At 37.3% G+C, this 11,081-nt stretch overlaps 1 pseudogene across 1 annotated transcript; it reads left to right on the forward strand.

Moving 5' to 3' along the window:
• The first annotated feature begins 8,240 nt into the window (after nt 1-8,240).
• On the forward strand, nt 8,241-9,267 carry LOC311081419 (putative nuclease HARBI1; annotated as a pseudogene). The gene has a single exon. The product of its transcript is annotated as a putative nuclease HARBI1 (transcript).
• Nucleotides 9,268-11,081: the final 1,814 nt, after the last annotated feature.

An 11,081-nucleotide genomic window follows, 5' to 3' on the forward strand; every position in this document is an offset into this window, starting at 1 on the left:
GAAATATCCATTTAAAATGATTGTTGTCCATTATGTGATGGAGAAATTAAAAACTACTAATAAACGAGAATGAGACTACATCTTGGGAGCAGAAAGCATTTATATACCAATATTAAAATGCAAAAACTTATTAAAAATAGTGTAGGAGTTCATAGAGAATGTTATACAAGTGAAAAAATTGAAGTGTAAATAAGAGTTGGTGTGTTTCTAATATAAAAATAGGCATATAAAGTACAGTAGAGTCTAAATTACCTGAAAATAGGTAGTACATTTCAACAACAAAAAAATTATCTTCAAAGAATCAGTAGGAATATAAATGTATGATCAATGTAATTCAATACGAAAAATAAATATATTAATAGAGTTAAAAATTGAGTATTTCACAGATCTTTAATGAGATCGATAGTAACTCAAGTCTCAGATGTCAAGAGTCAAATTAGTTGCTGCCAACCCTGCTGAAAAATCCAGCTAAAACCAGCCTAATAGTAATCAACTATTACGTAGTGAAACTCCTGTTGTGGATGCGCTCCTCCCATGACAACACGCTGAAACACAGCAACTAAACCCAAAGAATTCACAACGTTTTTAATGCAATAGTCTGCTCATTATAATGTTATGTATATATGACAGTCCCAATCATAGTTATTAATGTTCTGCATTGAAGCTAATGATCATCACATATTGTGCCTTTAATTCGAAATCAAAGCTACAGCTAACACTGTCTGTAAAAGACAGACTTACAATCAGTTAAATGTACTGTTATGTTAATGAAATGTATATTTAAAAAAATCAATTTTAGAAAACATGGGTGGTGATGATGTAAAAAGATCCAGCACATTTAGATGGTATAACCTTTTGAACTGACTCCCACACAGCCTCATTTTTGATTCACTTGGAATTAACCCTTTATAGGGCACTCATTGAAATATTTGGAAATTCTAAATTTTAACCTCAGAGAGCTAATGGGGGATGTTACAGGACATTAACATTTTTTTTTTCATCTTTGCATTGCAAATCAAGGTCAATGAAGTTACCATATGAGCACTTGCCTGTCTAGGGTAAAAGAAATTACCGAGAGTGAATTTTAAAAAATATGAGAAAAACACATACAAACTGCAAGGAACATTTATTTATTATAGGTACAACCTGCAAGGAACATTTATTTATTATAGGCACAACCTGCAAGGAACATTTATTTAGAGACATCTCTGTCTTGAGGTACTGATACTGGCATGACTGTCATACAAGAAAAACACATATTCAACAAATACACATACACATAACATTCGGTTAAGAACCGTTTCTGGAACCGATAACAAGACCACTTGTTACAACAGTAACAGTCAAAATATTGGCAAATAAGAAGTAAATAAATAATAAAATTGGCAAAGAAATTGTAAATAAATAATAATATGTAAAACAACCTTTATAATTGATCAATGAAAAATAAATAAATCATAAATACTTGATGAATACAAAATAATTCTAAACAACAAATAAAATATCAGCAGCCACGAGGATCATGGTTAAAAATAAAACACATTTTGTTTTGTTTTTTAAAAAGTGCATGTATAAAAACTATAAGAACATGTTTTTCTCCTGAGGAACAGATACTGGCCACTATCATAGACCATTTAGGAACATTGCATAATGAACTCATTTCTTCTCGCGCTTGGATGACATCAGGTTTGTCAGATCTAAAAAAAAAAAAAAATGCAGCTCTTATGTGGTAGCCAAAGTACTTAAAGTAACATCACAACATTTATAGCTACCAACTGGAATATATTCTGTATAAGTTTCTTTCTTCTGTAGAACATAAAATAATATATTTTGAAGAGTGTTCATACAATTGAAGCTCATTTATGTTTTGTCTTGAAGATCCTCATAGGAAACAATGTTTCCCACATAGGAAACAACCGAACTAAATGAGGCAGGTGTGAAAGCACCCATAGAGTTAGCCAGCCTGACCAGCTAAGACCAACAATGATCAGCTAAGACCAGCCTGACCAGCTAAAAAAGTGTTCAAAACCCCTCTAAAACCAGCTATGACCAGGCTAGGAGACCAGCCAAAACCTGCCTGACCATCTTAGGCTGGTTAAAGCTGGATTTTTCAGCAGGGTATCCTAGGGTTTCTAAGAATATCACAATATCCATTTAACATTGTGGGATATGGCTTGGAATGGCAATTTTTGTCTAAACAAATCACATCTCTGATAATTTAATCTTAAAAATTGAAAAAATATAATCTTATAAAAGTAGAACTCACGGCTGAGCTGCTATATAAGATGACATCAGATCATACAGGTGAACATAATAAAGTGGCCTGTGTACAAATTGTGAGGAATCAGTTTGGACCAAAAGTTAGTAATCAAGCACTATTTTAAAACATTTACGGAGAAAACTGCAATGCAAATGAGCTCTTTGGAATTATGTAATTGGCTGGCGATTTCATTGTTGTCCTATTTGTGTGTGGAAAGGATTCAGATGGCTGTGCTGCCCAGAGGGACCTTGAACAAGTTGTCTTTGGCATTTACATTATTAATGTAGAGGGAGGTGATGCCAACCACCACTCCAGCTGATGTTGGAATAGTGATTGAGGGTGTTGAAGTGCTTCACGACATGGGAGACATCGCTTCTGCATGTGCACTCTTAATGGGTGTCATATACGCAATGAACCTCAGTTATCCTCAGGAACTGAAAGCGTTCTTTGAGGTGCTTCAGAAAATCTTCCTCCAGCAGGCTTGTGCACAATTCAGAATTGAATTGAGAATGACTCATTAATTCCAATTCAATTCTTGAATTTGAATTGAATTTGAATTGATGTCAAAAACAGGATCTAGAATTACAACTCGAATTTGAATTAAAGGAAGCAGAATTGCAATTCAATAAAAATTCAAAGAAATTCTATATTTTAAGTTAAGTGTTTAACAATTAAGCTTTACAGTATATGTCAGATATGATTGCATTATAAATGATATTAGTTTGAACTACTTGTACAGATTACATTAAAAGGATATGTTTGTTGAATGTTAAAAGCTCTAGTCACAGAACAAATAATTAAGTTTGATTTATTGTAATTGTAATTTTGTGGAACATGATGGAACATGACTCCATTTCCCAGAATGCTTTACTTTAACCAAGTATTTAACCCTTGTGTTATGTTGGAATTCTGTGCACTCCCCTTATGGTTCGGGTCAAATTGAATTGGATTCAATACAATTCCTCAAAAATCACACTATGATCACACTATGAACAAAGATTCAGGTACAAACTGTAAACTTTTAATATCAACATTTGTCAAAAATTCCAAAAAATAATATATCTGAAGATATGATTTAATGAAAATGTTTTTTAACCATTTTTTAAAACTGTTTTGTTTTGACAAAATTTGAATATACATTATATTTTTATATATTTGAATATACATTTTTTTTTTATTATAATTTTTTTGCTTAGAACATCATAACTGAACAATTAATCAATTAATCTGAGCTCATTCTTCCTGCTGTCTATGTCGAAGTCTCAAGATATTTCAGATATCTTGAATATATAAATGAGAGCTATTCAAATGATTTGCTATATCCAAAGGTTTAGTGATTATTTCTGGTGCTGTTTTCAAGTACATATTAGAACACTTTGGTTTTTTACACATTATTTCATTTATAACTTTCCACAATTGCTTGCTATTATTTGATGAATTACTAATTTTTTGGCTAAAATATATTTTCTTTTTTAATCAACTTTGTCACTTTATTTCTCAACTTACAATAATACCTTTCATCCATATCACTTTTAGATTTTAGAGTTTCAGCTTTGGCATTATCCCTTTCCCTCATTATAGATTTTAGCTCGGCATCTAACCAAGGAGCATTATTGCCTTTTATCGACCTTTTTCTAATTGGTGCATGTTTGTCAACTATTTTCACAAACCTATCCATAAAAATACGTAAAGAAGCATTAACATCCTCCTCGTCACAAACCGCCGACCAAGTGGACCTTTCAACATCTTCCACAAACGCATTAGGATCGAACGTTTTATAAGACCTTCGATAGAAAATCCTTGCACCAAATTTAGGCAATTTAGTTTTCTTTGTTGTGATGATTAAATTATGATCACTGCATCCTATTCCAACTGAGATGACATGTGAACACAACTCATACACATTTGTAAAAATGTGGTCAATGCATGTTGATTTAAATTTACCATTCAAAGAAATTCTCGTGGGTTGTGTAACAATCTGCTTAAGGTTAGAAGCATTAGTTATAGTAATCATCTTTCTGCGTAAATAACACTTCTTTGAAAACCAATCAATGTTGAAATCCCCCAAAAGAAAGATATCTTTGGTTTGAGCAGATGCCTTCTATGCAAGAAACATCTCATGGATGCACTGGGACACATCTTCAGTGATGTATCCTGGGATCATTGGGTGTTTCGGGTCTCGCAACATCATACACCCTCGCCCAGGCGACCCAGCCGGGGTTGATCAAGCCCCGACTTGCGTCCCAGTAGCAACCCACGGATCAGCCCTCTTAATCCAAAGCCACCTTGTAGCTTGTAGCTGTCTTCCAAGGTCAACCTGCAGCTGCCAGTCAGAGGCTTTGTGGAGGAGGCCTGTTGTTAATTGTGGACGTGCCAGGGGTTTCTCTCCAGCTTTGATGAAGAGGACTACCTTCTTTGGAGCATGATGGTGTTTGCTGGTGCTAATGGCTGAGGCTACACTCTCAGCAATTGCCTTAAGCACCTGGTCGTGGCGCCAGCGATATCGACCATCTGCCAGAGCCTTTGGGCAGCTGCTGAGGAGATGTTCTAGGGAGCCTCTTCCAGAGCAAAGAAGGCAGAAAGGTGTTTCACTCTTCCCCCAGACATGGAGGTTCGCTGGGCTTGGCAGGGCATCGTAGACAGCTTGTACCAGGAAACGGACCCGATGGAAATCTGCCTGCAAGATGTTTGCCCAGGTAATCCTGCGCTGCAGTGTACTCTCCCACCTTGTCCATGCTCCCTGCTGCCGGAGTCCCACAACCCTGCTCACTCGCTCTTCCTCTACGCATGCTCGGACCTCTTCCTGGAGTAGATGGTGTCTTTCCTTGCCACGGGCCTGGCTGACCAAAATGTTATCACATATCTTTTCCAAATAATCTACATTTGAACTGGGAGGTCGGTAACAGCAGCCCACTAAAATGGGTTTGTTAAACTGAATATTTAATTGTAGCCATATCATTTCAATATCACTGCCCATCAAATCTTCCCTTGGAGTGACTGCAATATTTTAGCTAATATAGAATGCAACACCCCCACCATTTTGATTTCTATCTTTTCTAAATAGTCTATACCCCTCAACAGCTAGCTGTGAATTATCAAAACTGCGGTCTAAGTGTGTTTCTGATAAGGCCAATACATGAATCCCATTGGAACAGATGTTTATATTTTCATGAACCTTATTTCTGAGACTACAAATGTTCAAATGAGCTAAAACTAAACCTTTCTTAGGCAAGTTTGAAAGTAAATTTGTCATATTAATAAGATTAAAACATCAAAACAAAAACATAAGGATAAAAATCTAAATAAAGGTCAAGAGCAGTTATTCAGATGCTTGCTTTTGTCCATTTGCCAGCCAAATTATAAGCTTATCATACCTTAAGCTGGCTCTTTCACCTTTCTCTCTTGCCTCTTTCAGTTTTGGCAGCAGTTCACGTCTCCTCTGCTGCACCAAATCAGAAAAGTCTTCATTGATATAAATGTTTGTACCCTTTAATTTCTTGGTGGAGGAAAGGATGCGCTGTCGGTCTTTAAATCTAAGAAGCTTCACAACAATTTTTCTTGGCTTTCTTCCCTCATGGAATTGGCCAATCCGGTGGACCCTTTCCATTGTAGAACTATCCAGACCCAAATTATTAGACAGCATTTGTTGAATCTTCATTTCTAATCCACTGATTGTTTCGCCTTTTTCCTCTGCGATCCCATCAATTAGTAGATTAGATCTCCTTAACTGATTTTCAGTGTGATCCAGCTTCTCAAACAGATCCTCCAATTCCTGCTTTGATTTTGAAATGCTGCTCTCAAATGATCTAATTTTTATGTCAATGTCGTTCTTATTAGCTTTCATCTCATCCATGATGCCTTGTGTGAACTGCAGACTAGTTTTTAGTTCTTGTACATCTCTAATCACACCATCCAACCTTTTCGCATTTCCATCCATAATGATTTGAATGAAGCTCTTGAAGTTTTCCTGTTGTTGTTGTAACATTTCCTTGTAAAATTCTCTCTGCTGATCCAGAGAGCCTATGATGGTCAAATTGACCTGCGAACATCACAAACGTAATAGTAATTTTGTTTGTATATGTCAACAAAAAAAACCACCAGCATGTTGAAACTTTGCATGCATGTTCATGATGATAAATGCGAAAAAGTCACAAAATATCAAGAAAAAAAACATAGGTTAACCAGTATTTCCAGCAACTATAAAATCTAAACGGGTCAAATTGACCCGCAACATAACACAAGGGTTGCTAAACAATTTGAGGTGGACATTTGTTTGAAAGCACAATTTGATGGGCAACACTGGACTTTTTGGGCCAGTTTCCCGTACGGGGATTAAGCCTAGTTGTAGACTAAATGTAATTTTAAACCTGGATTTATTGAAGTAGCTTTCTCACACATAGATTACAATAGTCTCAGACTTGCACTAGTCTAGACTTAAACAATCGGATTTCTAGAAGTAGGATTAGACCTAATTCAGATCTAAATGAAGTCTTAAATTAAACCTGGTCAGAAGCAGGTTTAACCTCATGTAGCAGGGTGAAGTGTATCCGTGTTGATTATTGGCCAGTGTCATGTGAAAACATTGAACCTATCAGCAGTCTGGTGTCATGGTATAAAATGGGGAGGTTTTTGTCACTTGGGATGCGTTGACACCCGTACCGCCCCTTTACGGAGGCCGCCATTTATGAATGGGAGAGTAGGAAGTGCTGTCTCGGCTCTGTGCGGCTGTGCACAGGCTGCCCCGGGCTTTGAGGTTGGTAACCTACGTCTGTTTTGAGGATTTTTATCAATGGAACGTGTATTTACTATTTTGAGTCTGTGTAGTTCATTGACGAGCAACCGGCGGCATGTTGAGGCCAGCGAACACGCATAGTGCTGCGCTGAGAACGTTTCCGGTATGTATGAGAGCCATTCGAGCCATTCGCGACCCATCTCTTTTATTGTTTTATTAGTAATTTTTGTTTCATGTTCGACAGATTTGAGTGACGAGAGCAAGGGTTTCACCTCTATATTGCGGGACGAGATGCGCGTCTGTTGACGTAACGCACTGCTGCCTTGCCTGGGCTTATTCCGGTCGACTTTTGTTATAGTAAACTTTGTGTGTGTTTACAACTTTGGGCGCAGAGAATTGCTCGCCGAGGAGTGAGAGCAACGTGAGAAGCGTGGCTGTTTTCTGGCCGGCTCGCTCATCACATGTGCGGGCGATTGTGACCCTGTCTGTTGGTTTTATGTTCTTTGGTTTAATGCTTTTGGTTTGTGTTGTGAATTGTAATCGTTGTTGTTATTCTTTGTTTTATTTTCGTGCCTGTTTTCGTGTGCACGGGATGTGATGTTATTTATTTTGTAGGTTTAAAATTTAATTTGAGTACAAGACGAGATTGACTTGAATATTGTCTTTGTGTATTCTTATTATATTTTTGTTTGTTTGTGAACTGACTGTTTCTTCTGGGACGGAGTGAGGGAGAAAGTGTACAGAGGAGGGGTTTAGCTGCTGTTTAACGGGGTTCACGTTGTGCCGTGCTTATTTGAGTGACCTCACCTGTGTGTGTGTGTGTGTGTATTAAGTGTGGTGTGTGGATTGAGGGTCACAGCAGTCCATCTCTCTCCCTTAAGCTTTCTTGTGAATTTGTATTTTATTTATTTTCTTTATATAGAAGCTTTGTAAAGTTTCTTTTCTTTCTTTTTGACATGTGAATATTGATCCTTTGATGTTAATATATTGATGGTTTTAAATTTTGTATATGAATAAAACTGCCTCATCATTGATATTCCCTGGCCTATGTCTCTCTGCTCACCCATTTCTTTTGGTAACGAACCTGTGCGCTCCCTGATTTGGGGCTGATAGTTCCCGGTATATACCGGGTGGCGTAGTCGAACGTTATATACTTGTTTCATACAGTTCCCTCAAGTACCTGACGCCACTGGTTACACTCAGATTAAAAACTTCTTGCCTCAAGGCTCACGTCCACAGTAGCAGAAAATGGATTACCTCGACTATTTCAACGACAATCAGAGACCACCACCAAGACCAGAAAGAAGGTTGCTGAAAGATAGGAGCAACCCACTAAATGATTTTGATGATTTACATTTTCTTGACCGTTTCCATATGTCAAAGGAAAATGCAACAGAAATAATTGGTTTGCTGCAGCCCAAGCTTTCAGGTAACTTAGTCAGGGGCACCCCTATTTCTCCTTCCTTACAAATATTAATTACCTTAAGGTTTTTGGCATGTGGAACCTTCCATCGTGAAACTGGGGATTTGTGTGGTGTAGGTGAATACAGTGTGCAAAATAGTACACAAAGTCCGCAGTCCTATATGTGAACTGAAAAAGGATTTCATCAAATTCCCAAATGCTGCTGAACAGGCCACCTACAAGGTAGATTTCTATGAATATGGGAACTTCCCTGGAGTCATTGGTTGTATCGATGGCTGCCACATTCCCATCAAGTGTCCCTCTACAGCAGATGCTGAGGAATTCAGAATTTGTAAAAACTGGTTTTCAATAAATGTGCAATGAGTGTGCACTCCCACTATGCAGTTCTCCAATATTGTTGCACGATGGAAAAGTTCAACTCATGACTCAAGGATTTTCCACAACTCCTCTTTGTACGGTCAGTTTGAAACAAGACAACACTCTGGAATTCTACTTGGTGACAGTGGGTATGCACAGACAAACTTCTTGTTCACCCCTTATCTCCATCCAGTCAGACCAGAGCAACAGCGCTATAACCAAGCTCACATGCTCACCAGAGGGCTAATAGAGCGCATGTTTGGTGTATGGAAGAATTGTTTCCAGTGTCTCCGAAATACACTGCGGTTTGAACCTAGGAGGTGCTGCATTGTTATTATTGCAACAGCAGTGCTTCATAATTTTCTTAAACAGTGTGGCTGCCCAGACCCTGATATTGAAGATGATGATGACCAACATGTCCCTATCGCTGAGCTAGCCAATGACAGAAATGGACTTGCTTACAGAGATGCTTTTGCTTTGCAGCACTTCTCATAAATGAGCCTTGAGTGATACATAAATGATTGGCATAGACAGGTAAAAAAAAATCAGGAAATTATTTATTTAACTGAGATTTTGTTCCAAAGACAATTGACACTGCTGAGACATTGACATGTCTCTCTCTTTCATAGACAACTCAAGATGAAGAATTTTCATTTTGACTTCATGTTCTTCTTTTAAATATTGTAATTTACGTTCATGGAACTCTATGGTAAGTTTCTCATGAATGGTCATCCTTTTCCCTCTTGACCTGCTGCCTGGATTAGAGACTGCTGGATGCTGACTAATGCTACTGCAGGAGACTGGATGCTGCTGCATGTTGGTGCTGGCTGCTGCTGGATTCATTTGAGCATCTTGACTGTTCCCTGCGCCCCCCCCCCAAGTCCTGTGTCAAGATCAGGTCATCTTTGGATAAAAAAAAAAAAAATGTAGTATTACATTTGACTTCAACAATAAAGGTCATTACATAATTTTTGTTACAAGACATGACTTGCATTTAATTATGTTGGATGGGATAGCACATGTTACTGTAAATGAGAAGGGGTTGCTGACTTTCAATAATCCCAGCCAACAAGTCCCCCAACTCCTCTGTGTCTGGTGGAACTGGGAGTCCCCCACCTGTCTTGAAACGCTCTTGACGCGTAGCAGCAGTTGTTTTTTTCAGGTTTATTTTTATGTTTTTCCACAGGACCTTTACAAGATAATATATACTCTGAAGTAGGAGTTCTATATAATATTGTTTTCTTTTTACATTTCATTAATGAAAACATTTATAATTGACTGATTTGTAAGAATGGGGCAACAATAAATCTTACCTGAACTTGTTGGAGTGTCCGTTTGGTTACTTTTTCATTTGAGTTGAATTCATTCAATATGGAAATCCATGCCTTCTTCTTCTTGTTTTCTGTACCTGAATCATGCTGTTTGTTTTCAATTACAGGATAGTTTGATACAATTTGTTTAAAAAGGGTCTTCTCAAATTCACTGAAGTTTTTTTAGCGTTTTCTTCGGCCTTTATCCATTTTTTGGTTAAGTGTAGTGACTCCTGTTCCACACACTCCTTAAGACTAATGAAAACCAGGTTTTTATAGCAACCTCTCCTTAGCCACATGTGCATGCCATTAATCTAATCGGGTTTCCAAAAGATGATCTCACTTGTCCTTGATTACCTTAATCTGAGACTCTGTAGTCTAGAACTAGTTAATCCAAACTTAAGCAACATCTCAGAAAGTCAGTTGTTTAGTGTGGATTAATTTAAGTAGAATTAGCCTAGTCCTGGTTTATTTTAAGCCCTTAATGGGAAACTGGGCCTTTAAGTTAGTGATGGCAAAATGAGGCTTCCTGAACCACTGAGACCTCGCAGGCCATTGCTTCAGCTAAAGGTTCATTACTCGAAGCTTCATTCAGCATTGCTCACTAGTGACACCTAGCTACTGTGCAAAGAAATAGCAGACAAATTAATTCATTCTGAACCAGTGTCGCGCCCTCCCTCCCTCATTTTATAAATTTGTTTTTTTTTTTATAAAAAAAATATATTTTATAAAAATGCTTTTATAAATAAAAATATTTATTTATTTATTTTGTACTCACTGTTGATGTTTGTAACCTTTCATTTGCAATAATAAAAAGACATGATCAGACATTTGTCCATTACTGTGTATAATATAAAATATGTATCTTTCTCTGTCTGAATTTACTTGTCCAGAGTCACACACACAGTTCATTAATTATTCATAAATTGTTTGGATAGGGACAATATGAACAACAACAGTGACACTGTGTTGAGTGCAGTGCTTATGTTAGAGGGAGTG

This window comes from Abramis brama, assembly GCF_963993115.1.
Source record: "Abramis brama genome assembly, chromosome: 4".
Lineage (NCBI taxonomy): Eukaryota > Metazoa > Chordata > Actinopteri > Cypriniformes > Leuciscidae > Abramis > Abramis brama.